Source organism: Delphinus delphis, chromosome 9 (assembly GCF_949987515.2).
Source record: "Delphinus delphis chromosome 9, mDelDel1.2, whole genome shotgun sequence".
Taxonomy (NCBI): domain Eukaryota; kingdom Metazoa; phylum Chordata; class Mammalia; order Artiodactyla; family Delphinidae; genus Delphinus; species Delphinus delphis.
In genome coordinates, this window is record NC_082691.1 from 67,621,049 (window position 1) to 67,633,546 (window position 12,498).

The 12,498-nt window shown below is 38.2% G+C and overlaps 1 protein-coding gene across 19 annotated transcripts in view; it reads left to right on the forward strand.

Moving 5' to 3' along the window:
* The window catches only part of DNAJB9 (DnaJ heat shock protein family (Hsp40) member B9), a 707,453-nt gene that overhangs the window by 204,759 nt on the left and 490,196 nt on the right, over positions 1 to 12,498 (forward strand). For 15 of the 19 annotated variants that reach the window (XR_011246618.1, XR_011246616.1, XR_011246608.1 and 12 more), the window contains one exon: positions 8,988 to 9,134. The exons of 2 other annotated variants lie outside the window; for them this stretch is intronic. The gene's annotated coding sequence lies outside the window, so the exon portion shown is untranslated. Of the gene's footprint in view, positions 1 to 3,936; positions 4,364 to 8,987; positions 9,135 to 12,498 lie in introns of those variants that run through there. 2 more of the 19 variants (XR_011246617.1, XR_011246622.1) reach the window with 2 other exon arrangements.

A 12,498-nucleotide genomic window follows, 5' to 3' on the forward strand; every position in this document is an offset into this window, starting at 1 on the left:
TTCATGTTGACCCTGAATGCCAGATTTATTTTCCTATTTTGAGAATGTCTTAAAATGGCAGTGGGCCCAAAGTTCTCTTGGTGAGTACAGAGTAGTGATGAGCTGAATCTGCCACTAGGTGTCATTGCATTTTCAAACAAATGGCTTTAAAGATCTTTTCAGTAAAAGGTAGCTTCAAATCTCAGATTTTTGTTCTTTTACGTGGTATCTGTGGAGTAAGTAATAAAGCTATCATTCATTTTAACACATTTGCCCTGTTTAGATTTTGGAATTTATTTTGCCTTTTCCCAGCCTGTTGCATTGTGAACTGGTGCTTACAGTGTGTGAATGGTACTTTTCATAATGCAATACTGATCTTGTCTTCACTTAAGAAGATGTGAAAACTATTCAGAAGCACAAAACAATATATATTTAATAGCCTTTCCATTACAGAAAGCTAATAAAAATTCCAACATGAATAGATTTTGCTTGGGAAATTGCATTTCCATTTCTCTTGGGGAAAATGGGTACTTTATTTTTTATGTTCCTTCGTAAATGACTACTAAATTGCATAACTTCTGTGCATTCTAGAGTTGTACAGCAGTTTTATCAAATTTTTTGTAAAAGTGCTACCAAATTATTGTTATCAATTATACTTTCCAGTATGAACTCTTGATATTGTGCTAGTCATACTTCACCAAAGAGCTGTACGTGCATCTGTGTAAAAAAACAAACAGCAACAACAAAAAAACAAAAAAAAAAACAAAAACAAAGTAAGATTGACTATAAGACAAGGTAATTAGTGAAGCATAGCAATCTCACACTTGCATATTTTATAATCTCTGATCACAGCAGGAAAAGTAGTTATTCCAGTTGGATATCTAAATAATAGGCTTTCAAAATCTCAAGCCAAATTTGGTGCTATTATGAATTGATGTATGTTCTTTGTTTATGTTTTTTGAAAAGATTATTAATAATTGGAACTTATTCTGAAGGACTGATGCCTAGAACTAGAAATCTCATTTTCTATCCAGTGCATATATTCCATCTTTCTGCCCATTTCTCTAGTAGAAACTAGAAAATTTCAGATTTAAATATGGAAAAGATCTTCCTTCCTACCATTGACCTATCAGATCTGTCCCATTTATACACCATTGTCAGAGTAGAGGATTTTTTTATTTTATTTTTTCTGGAACAGCCAATTCATCCTGCTGGTGAAACCTCTATAATACATGGACCAAAGCAAGATGAGGATTATTATGTGTGGATATGGCTCAATAATTCTTCACAACCACTAGTGAAGTTGATTAAACTTCCACTGGGTAAACCCTGCCTAAGCCTATCCTGGGAACGCGTTGCCCTCTGAGGCTGCTTCTGTGATGCTGAAATGAGTAGTACTTCCTCCCTACTGTTGCCAGGTCAGGAGAGGCACTGGAGTTGTTCGCTGCTGAGGGAAACATATTTAAGGATGAAAATTTTCACCCATAATAAGAGATGAACGGTTGATGGATAAAGGTTTACAAATGAGCAAAGATGATTAAGATTATACTGACATGGTGATACCATGTCACTGTCATCTTACCATCACTGGTGCTAAGAACAGAGAGGGGGCTGGATTAACATTTACTGAGTTGAATTATAGAAAGGAATTTTAAAAGCACATGGAAGTTTCTTTACTACTGTATGAGGTCTGTGTTCCTGTAGATACAAAATTATGCTGTCTTTTGAATAAAAAATATACAACGATATACATACCCTGATGTATAGTCAGGGTGATATGCTTGGGTGTGTGTCTCCCAGGGTAGTTGAATTTTGGTGATAAGTTTGTTGGTCATACTCTCGTCTTGTCTATCTTGGTCACTTGCATTTATCGCAAAACTGTGATTGGGGGATACATCTACTTTGTGTGACAGAGAAAGGACCTCAGAAAGAGAAAAGGACCTTGCACTTGCAAGGAAGTTCACTCTGATTAAAGAGGCAAGTACTGGCCTAGAAACAGATTAAAGTTGAGTTACCTACCACATGGAAATGAAAACCATAGCTTTTGCTTCTTTAACACATTTCTCTAACCACCATGGCTGTTGGTCACCTCTTGGGTATATAAAGGCTAGAGTTCTGTGAGGTCATTACAAGCATATGACACCTATTGTAGTTACATGTAGTTGCCCTGAACATTTATTGTCATTATGGGGAATCTACTGTCTACTTCTTTATCTCTGCTCTAGATTGGAGACTTCAAAAAATTGATTGTTGTCTCATTCACACATGACTGTATCTTAGATCTGACTCTGGAAAATCAAATACAAAGGGTTCAAATGTATTTAAAAATATTAAGTTATAAAGGGAGACACTTCTGTCTAGTAAATCCAAGGACAGCATCACAGGTACTTTTCCAGATATCCATATATGAGATGTTCTGAAGGTAGGTTTCATTTAGACCAGTAGGCAGCCCTTGGGGAGTGGTCCATCATACCCATTCACTTCTAACCAGAACAGCTCTGATACATTTGTTTTTTTTACATACAAAAGCAAAGAGTGTAACTGGGCTCAGGGGCAGACTTATTCATAGAAACCTGGCTTCTTCCATTACAACTCGGGAGATCTTCACAATTTACTTAACCTCCCTATTACAAACTTTCTTCATCTGGTGCCAGCTGGGGGTAATATTACCAATATCTGGGTGCTGCTGTGAGGTTTAAATAAATTAACACATATATTTAAATCAGCACCTGCCACATGGTAATATTCAGTATTAGTTATTGCTGGTTTTACTGTTCTTATATTGGATTTCTGCCTACTAATCCCTTTGAAAAATGGGACAATTTTCTTCCACCAAGAAATTTTGAAACCTACTAATCTAGACTCCTACTATATGAAAATTCTCTTTTTTCCACTCGAAGCATTTTGCCTAGTATATTGAAATGGGCTCCACAGATCAGAGCAATGAAACGCTCAGGTCAGTGCTGGGTAAACCCTGATGAATTGTTCTTTGATGAGTTGTCATTTTCTATTCTTAAAAGGGGCATTAAGAATTTATAACAATGTTCTAGTTGCATTACCATTTGGACAGTATGTTTATGCTAATTTCTACTGCCAATCCTAATTACCAGTGGTTAAATTCATTAAAAAATATTTTTTTTCCAGACCCTTTTCTGATTCACCTTGCTTCTTAGAATATCTCAATTTCCTTTTGGTTCACTTGCCACAAGTATCAAATGATTTATTCACCAAGCAGTGTAAATCAGAGGTGCTTTTCCTTATTTACCAGTCAGTCACTGAGTGCTTCTGGATGCCTCAGGGGTATCCCAACATTTTCCCATAAAACCTTAGAGGTCATCTAGTCCAACAGGTCACCTATTATAGAGTTATTTTTGTATGCTCAGTGACAGGTGGTTCTCTGTCTGTTGCATGGAGGCTAGATTCTTGCCTGGGAATAGCTTAAACTGTAGTTGCTGACACATAACATAGAACTAAGAGTAAAGTTGCAAAGTTTTCACATTTTTCAATCTGGTAAGTCAAGCACACGAATATTACTTACTTTTCCAAGTCACAAACTAAGTAATAGTAGGGTTGAAAACAGAATTCAGATGCCCAGCTCCTAAAATAAAACTTTATCAAGAACACTCAGAGCCATTTCTTCTTGTGAAAAGTACTGTGAATAGTGATTCAATATTTAGTTACGTAATAAAACTAAACTTGGTTTAATGAAAAGATTGCTTGTTTTTGTGGTCAGAAGTCATGGATAAGAGACCAGGTTTTGTCATTGAACAGTTGTGTGAACACAGAAACCTCAATCAGCTTCAATTTTCTTCATGTATAAACTCAGGATTATAATCTTGCCCTGTCCAATTTATAAGCTAGCTAATCAAATGAAATTATTCTTGGGTAACTCTTACTTTGCTCAGACTCTTTTGTAGGAGGCAATATTTCTAAATTTAGGAATATCTTCTTCCTTAGCTTATCTTCTCCCAACCATGTGGGACTACTTACGTCCTGGAGAAGAATAACATTCTTCACCTCACACATCTTGCAAGACCTCAATATAGGCTGTTGAAAGAGAGAAAATAACCTTATGTAGCAGGTATGAATCTCCACCCACAAATTCAGTCTTTTAATAGATGCCTCTGGTAGAAAGTGCTAATATTTCCAAATATTTCCCCAATATTTATTCTCCTTTTCTCTCAGAGATGGAACCCTGCTCATTTTAGTTCATGGATTCTCAGAATAAAGATCATATTTCCTTGACTACAGAATGTGTCCCTGTGACTACATTCTGGCGAATGGAACATAAACACAAGTGGTGTGCGAAACTTCTGGGAAGGAGTGTCCTGTCCTCTCGATTTCCCCTTTCTTGCTGTCTGTCGTATGGATGTCTATACATTTTAACTTAATCATCCCAACAACACTTGAAATATATAACTATTAGTATCCTCACTCTGCTGGTGAGGAATCTGAGGCACAGGGGGGTCAGGAACCTTATTCAAAGTCATATAATCCTGAGAGCCAGGTTTCCCACTCAAAAAGTGTGGCTCTTGAGGAGATTACGTATGTAACTGCTGCCTCTCCTCTGAGGGAAACGGAATTAATACTGTTTCAGCTCTTCTCCTGCTGGGCTGGAGGGAAATGTGACTGTAGCCATCTTTGAGTGTCCCCTCCCCAAACTTCATATACACTACCAAAGTTTCAGATAGGACTTGGTGGTCACTCATCATCTTTCTACCATGGATATAACTGAAACGGCCATTATTAAGAGAGTAAATCTTTAAAAATGTTAGCTAGAACACAGGTGGCTCTACATATTTTCAGCCCAAAAAAGGAGAGAAGCCTCGAATACAGTTGTCAGACCCCAAAGAATTAACATTTAAGGAGTGATGAAACTGTACCTATCTGGCTCCCAGTTGCCCTGACATTGAGCCTTTATCTTATGATACTTTTATAATGAAAAATAAGCCCCCCTCCTTTTTTTTCTCCATTCAAGAAAATAGCAAGAGCTCCTTCTCCTTTGTCTAGAGAAGTTTGTGGGAGGACTTTATGGGTTCTGTTTTCAAAGCTGAAGTCCATTGGGATTTGAGGTGAGAGAAACTTCTTCCAAGTTAAAGGAGATTGTTAGACTGTTGAAGAGTAGAGTTGGATCAGTGAACAAAACTAGAGGTTGGATCCAAAACTAGAGGTTGATCACTGTTGGGTCAGTGAACGAAGCTAGAGGTTTATATTGTTTTACAATTTCATTTTGGGGGGAAGGTCAGGTCTGATAGTTTCATGCTGCAAATAATATATACAATGATGAGGGAAATACTTTTTTAACTATAAAAGGACTAAATTTATCTTTGAAGTCTAAAAGCTGTTGGCCAAAGAACATAGGTGATGTTCAGTGATAATCAACCAAGCAACTGAGAATTCACATGGTCCTGCCTGAACTTCTCATCCACCTGCACTGAAAACCCAGTTGTACTTCCTCACCTGTCAACTTGGCTGGGGACAGTAATAGTCTGTTGTATGGATACTCTTTCTGTCCCTTACTGTTGGCCTGAAGATTTGGACTGCTTGGAGAATGAAAGAAAGTGGAACCAGAGAAGTACCTCTCCTGCCAACATGCCTTACTCTTTCAGTTAGGTGGCTCTGCCTTCCCCATGCCATTCTTGGATTATGGGGCTCTGGTCAATCCAGAAGACCCACGTAGCACCCAGTTTCCTTGACGTTTTGTGTGACCATGGATTATAGTACCACTCCCAGTCCAAAGGCTCATAATTCAGGCTGGGGCCATCTTTTCCTTTTCAAACCTCATTCCTCCCACAGTCCAAAGCTTATGAAAAGAAAGAACAGATTGCCCTGCCGTGAACTTCTCCTGAAGCAACCAAACATGGAGCCTTTAAAAGCAAAGGAAGGGAAAGGGAATGTAAGGCAAACCATAAATTATATCCTGAAATTATCCTGCTCCACACATATCACACATACACATATTTTATCTGAAGACTAAGAATAAACAACTGAGAATCCAGCAAAACAGTCAGTCTTCCAAATGTTCATCTGCCTCATGACCGTTGAAGTCTTGGCTGGTGAGTCTTTCTGTCCTCAGTTGCCCATCAGAAGCCTTTGCCATGGGGGTCACTTCCAGTCTGTCAGCATTCATAGTCTCAGCTTCTCCTTCTTGCCAAGAAATCTGCATTTAGTTTCTTCTGGGATCCCTGAGCTTAGCCCACCTTCATTGTATTCTTTGTTGCCTGAATTCCAGGAGGCCCACTGCTGGCAGATAACTCACCTTTCTCATCTCGGACCACGGGACAGAGGTGTCCTTTCAGTTGTTTTCCTCAGGCATTACTATTTCTCTTTCTTTTCTCTCTATGATGTCTGGCATCACTTGCCAACCTGCATTCCAAAATTCCCTGACATAAAACTCGACTCACAAAGCATTTTATGAAGCATGTAGTGCTCTATAAGTAGGCAATTTTTTTTCCTGTATTAAAACAGTTATATTCACTAAAATTTTATTTTCTTAAATAGTTGTACTCAAGAAAATCAGTTTTAAATGGAGGAAGTTAAAACAAGCAAATGATTTTGGATCTTTTCAAAACCTTTAGAAATTGATGTCCCTTGTTCTTTTTCTATTTTTTATGTTGGAGCTACCGGTAACAAATAGGGTCCAGGGTATGTTGTGTGAATGTATTCTTGGCTCTAGTTACATCAAAAGACTCAGAAAAATCTTTCCATGAGATATTCCAGAAAACTGCCACAACTGGCTGTCCAACCGACAGTTGCCAACTGGTTGTCCAGCTGGCACCAGCTCATACGAGATTGAGCGTGAAATGCTTAAGCACTAATACCTCTGAGCTGCTGAAACAATGGTCTGTACTGTGGGGAGACCTGCTTTTAGCTGTAATTCCAATCACCAATTTATGTTTTCCTCCAAAAAGAATGAGTAGGATCAAATCCTCCCATTATCACAAGGTAACTGGAAAATGCAGAGCAGACTCAAGTGGCCAAGCTGTGTGGCAGAGGTGGATCCTGCAGATGTAAGAATACCCTCATGGGGCAATGAGGATGGCAGGAATCTTAAGAACTGTCACGTACGTGACATTTCCTAACAGAGAGCCTGACATAGTAGATGCTCAAAATATCTTAGCTGAATATGAAAATGAAGGATATCAGAGGGAGTGCATGTACTCTGGTTGACAGTTATAAGACTCAGACCTTGAGGTGAATTCTAAGTAATTATTGATTAGAGACTGAGATTTCCCATTAGTGATAATCTGGATTTTGGTGTCTGATTATCCCTACCCCTTAAAACTCCTTAAGGTAAAATCCAAGTCCTATTGCCCTTAAGGTAAAGTCCAAACTCCTCAGTAAGCCACGTGTCGTGATTTTGGTCCTGTCTTTCTTTTCAGGTTTATTTTGAGATGTACTCTCCATTTCTCAACCATCCCCACATAAATTCTGTACATTAGCCACATCCAACAACTTGCTTCTTGAATAGATACATTATACGACATCCATACGGTGGAATACTACTCAGCAACAAAAAAGAATATTACTGATGCACACAGCTCAAAAATTTTATGTTGCTACCCAGACATAAGAATACATATTGATAATTCCATTAATAAGAAATTCAAGAACAGGTGAAACCAATCCATGGTGATAAAAATTAGAACAGAGATTGACTATGGTTGCGTTCTGCCTGCTGACCTAGTCAGATCATTGCTTTTTACTGGGGTGGGTACCTTGGCTTGTTGGGCTTGCTGCCCACCCTGTGGTTTTGTTTGTGCTGTCTTTCCTGGTCAGATAGATATCTTCACCAAGGGCAATCACAGCATTTCCTATGTCTCCTGGCTATTGAGGCAGGTAAAATATGGAGAGCCTGGGAGTTCTCCATATGTAATTTTGCCTATAATAAAAACATATGTCCATGGCTTTTATAATAAGGTATTGGAATTTTCCTCTTGAGTTGTATCCTGTTTACAGAGTAAACATGTTTACTTCCTAGATACTAACCTGGAATTGTGCCTCTGTTACTTCTTTTCTGATAAACATTTCCTTGACCACTGAAGGTCATGAAACTTTGATACTGTGCTCAGATATGGTAGTTGACAGCCCTGACCAGCCTCAGGAAAGGAAAAATCTCTTTCCTAGGGACTAATGTCTCATCATGCTTATTGTCATCAGACAAGAATAGTCAAATTTCCAGGGGTATTGTTGGCAAGTTACATCATCACTATCCTTTCTTAAGTCAGTTGGAGGGATGAGTGTGTTGAGGATAGACTTTCCTAGTATCAGCTCAGAATACTTGCTGTAAAGAAGCAAAGATAAAAATAAGAATATTATACCCTACAACTGACAAAAATAGAGGTTTGTCATTTAATTAACACATGTATGTTGTCAGCACTATTGTTAAATCATCAAGATTATGCTAAGTTTTTAAGTCAGAAATAGAATGAAGAGAGGGAACACGTTTTTCTTTCTTTCTTTTTTCTTTTTGGCCACGCCACTCAACTTGTGGGATTTCAGTTCCCTGACCAGGGATCAAACCTGGGCCCTCGGCAGTGAGAGCTCAGAGTCCTAACCGCTGGACCGCCAGGGGATTCTTGTGAACACATTTTTCTTGAGGTTAATAACTGACACTAGTGATCTGGCACAGATCTTGTTAAAAATAAAGGGAGCAACGATATAGAAAGGAAATTAATGTGCAAAAAGGTTAGAGAATGGAAGTTACAGAGAATTACTGTGTAATGGGTAGGGGAAACAGAAGGCAAGGGGTCACATGACATGTTGACTAGATGAAAGAAAGGCAGCACTTGGGAAGAAGACATAGTATTAGTTCACTAGGAGGAGAGACGCATGAGGAGCAGCCTTGGGGAAGAACAAGGGAAAGAGGCAAGAAGAAGCTGGCTGTCTCCATATACTGGAGATGTACATATACAGGAGTCTGGAAAGGAGGGAGGTGAGGACTATGTGAAGTGACTGAACCCATTCCTTTAAGGTAAGCCTTCAGATGCCTCTGTAATAATTAACAGGACACTTCAGACGAACTGCATACTTGAATTTGCAGCACAGCAAGGAATAGGCCTCCTTAAGGTACCTTTGTGGAAGAAGAGCTTCTTGCCTGGCCTGTCCATCCCCTGATCCAGCATCGCAGCTGCTCCAGACACTTGGATCACGAGGTACAAATATCTACTTAGGTATTATGTTGTTCTATAAAAACAACATTAAATATAACTAGGGGAGGAGCTGAACCCACATAGATGACCTGTATTTAATGAATATAAAACTACTTAATAAACTTAACCATTATATTTTATATGTACATGTGGAAAACTCCACTATGACGCACAGTATTGCTCCAGTATTAATGGCAGCTAAAGAATTGGATGCTAAGGGAATGTTCTCTTCTGGATCTATTCTGGGCCTTCTTTCTTTGAAATCTTTGTGTATGCGATGATTCTTGTCTGTGTTCTACAAGGTTCTTCATAATGTGTTTTCCCTGCTCCAAACAGGATTGCTTGACTGATGGCTGAAAATTCTCAGTGGTTTTATTTGCAGTTTGTAAAACTCACACTTTGAGTGCAGGTTTCGTTACCAGCTCTTCCTGTTCTTAATTTGCTGCTTTACATGTTTAACTGAGGGACCTCTTAACAATAGCAACAATCATTGGAAAGACTAATCTATTCTATACACTTTATATATGTGTGAACAATTTAATCTTCACAAAAACTCCATGAGGTAGGGGCTAGTGCTATCTCTATTGTATTGTTGGGAGATGTGGGCACAGAGATGGGGAGTAATTTGTTCAGGGTCTTCATACTGGTAATTGGCAGAGGGGTTTGAGCTTGGGCAGCATGAATCCAGAACTGGTGCCCTTAACTACTACCATTTATTGTCTCTCAAAAAGCTTCCTTCTTCTTCCTGTGCAACTTGGCTATTAGCATTATCTGGAATGGTTTCTCTGTCTTCTATCTAGCAATCAGAAGAATTATATAGATCATTCTCTATTTTGATGGAAGGCTTAACCTCCGATCAGACTGATATATGATAAAGTTAACTCTAGTATGCAGAAGTCTATTTTTTTTCCTTTTTTCATGTTATCAAATGTTTCCATAACGTGGGTTAACTTTGGAATTTAATAAATATATTTTTATTCCCATCTATATATGCTGGCATTTAATCATCAATATTTTTTGCTTTAGTATATTGGTAATCCAAAAGAACAGGCCAAGATATAGCTGAAATTTGGTGTAGAATATTAGAGTGGAGGATGAAAAGTTGCAGTGGGCACATCTCGATGTGCTTCCTGAGCAGCTAGGGGAGCAAAGATGATGGTACCTTGATGTAGATGTTTAAAGTGGGAGAGAGAGTTCATAAATGGGTAGGGAGTAAAGTGAAGCTAAGCCTGGCCCCTATCTCGTGAGGAATAAAGGTATGATAGGAGGGAAGGGCTAGTGAGGTAAATTTTGAGTCTGACCTTGAAAGAACTAATGGATTTGGACTGATAGCACGGTACAGGGTGGGTGAGAGTATGAGCAAAGTTTGGAGGTAAAAATGACCAAGAAGCAGGAAATCTGCATCAGGTCCCTTCATTTTTCACCAGATGCAGCGCAGCAATCTCTATTATGGTTATTGCTTTTTGGCTTCTCAGATAATTTTAACTTATTTTTAGAAATATTATCACAGCTTTATCTTTATTGTGACCAGATGTGAGCATATTCAAAGCAATTGTAATTGTTTGGAAATAGTAGAGTTTGTGTAAAACAGACACAGCAGTCAGCGGTGGACTGCTTTAGATTATAAGCAAAAGCCAAAACACTTTTTGCACAAATGACAAAAAGAAGAAACAAATAAAAATCCCTATAAGAATAAATGTAATTTATGTATCTGTTAAATACAGTATCATTTAGCTTATTAGATTGCTTCAAATGCCTATTTTCTATAAAATTATGAACTTGTAAGCTAATGCTATTTATTTTTAGTCATTAGTTCACCCTTCTCTATGAGAGGTAAGAGCCTCATAAAGCATTAGAGTTACAAGGACCTAAGAGGTAATTGAATTCAAGCCTTGCATTTGCAAAGGACAAAGCAGAGACTTAAAGAAATAGAATGATCTTCCCAAGGTCATGTAATTAGTTAGCATTGAAGCTGAAGCTAGAATTCTGATCTCCTGACACTTAGGTCATGAAGTGCTTGTTTTCCTAATATTCTCCAAGGTGGCCTTTATAGCAACACTTGGAAGTCAACCCCTTAAGTGTCTGGTACTAATTATATGATACATTACACACAAACAGAATGTTGCATTATAAATCATAAGAAGACCTTATTAAACTAAATAAAATATAAACAGAATTGAATTTTTGTTATATGACACACTAGGGAGATTGACATTAGAGGCAAGGATAAAGAATTATGGGATTATTTTAGGGAAACTTGAGTTTAAATAAAAAAAAAAGGAACTTGATATCATAGTAAGCCATGGTAGATTTTTCACCCGGGAGTAATGTGATCAATGTGGTGTTCTAGGAAGATTATTCTGTCAGTTATATGGATATTGGCAAAAAGTCAGATTGAAACCAAGAGAAGGAGAATGATAGCAGAGGCTTCTGAGGTGATCCAGAACTGACATGAATGTGTACCTTTCAGTGACAGTGGCAGCTCTGACCACTCTTCATTTAGTATCTGCGTCCTTTCAGGCTGCTATAACATGGTACCATAGACTGAGTGGCTTAGACAGTAAACGTTTATTTCTCACAGTTCTGGAGGCTAGGAAGTCCAAGATTAAGGCATTAGCAGATACTGTGTCTGCTGAGAGCCCGCTTCCTGGTTCATAAACAGTCATCTTCTCGCTGTCTTCACGTGGCGGAAAGGGAAAGGGAGCTCTCTGGGGTCTCTCTTATAAGGGCACTAATCCCTGTCATGAGGGCTCTGACCTCATAACCTCATCATCTCCCATAGGCTCCACCTCCAAATACCACCACATGGGAGGTTAGGTTTCAACATATGAATTTTGAAGGGACACAAACATTGTCTATGGCAATTAGTGACTGAATAACATCAATAATGAGGAAAGACAAAAAATTATTTATCATGGTTGCTAACCAAGACTTTGAAATCGATGGAAATTTAAAAAATGCAACTACCCAAGCCTCAAACTTTGTGATTCTGATTCTGTCCTCAAACTATGGATCCTTGCTCTATAGGTGATAGTGTATATGAGAGGATAAATGAGAGTGTTTTAGGGGGCAATAGACAAAACTGACTCTTTAAAAAGCAGATGTAGAGATTCTTAGATTTATAAAAGCATGTTTATTCTTCTTCCTTGAAAAGTTATTTAATTAGTTAAATAAGTAAAGACCACTACTAATTAATGATGAGGGTATGTATTCCCTATAGATAACTAAGGTTAGACTCAACGCCCCCCCGACTTCCTAATATATAAGCATTTAGAAATAAGTAAATGTTACAGATGCAAGGATTATTCACTTTCAAGTGTGCTTGTATTTTTATTTTACCTTTTTTTCTTCTCCTCATTTTTCATTC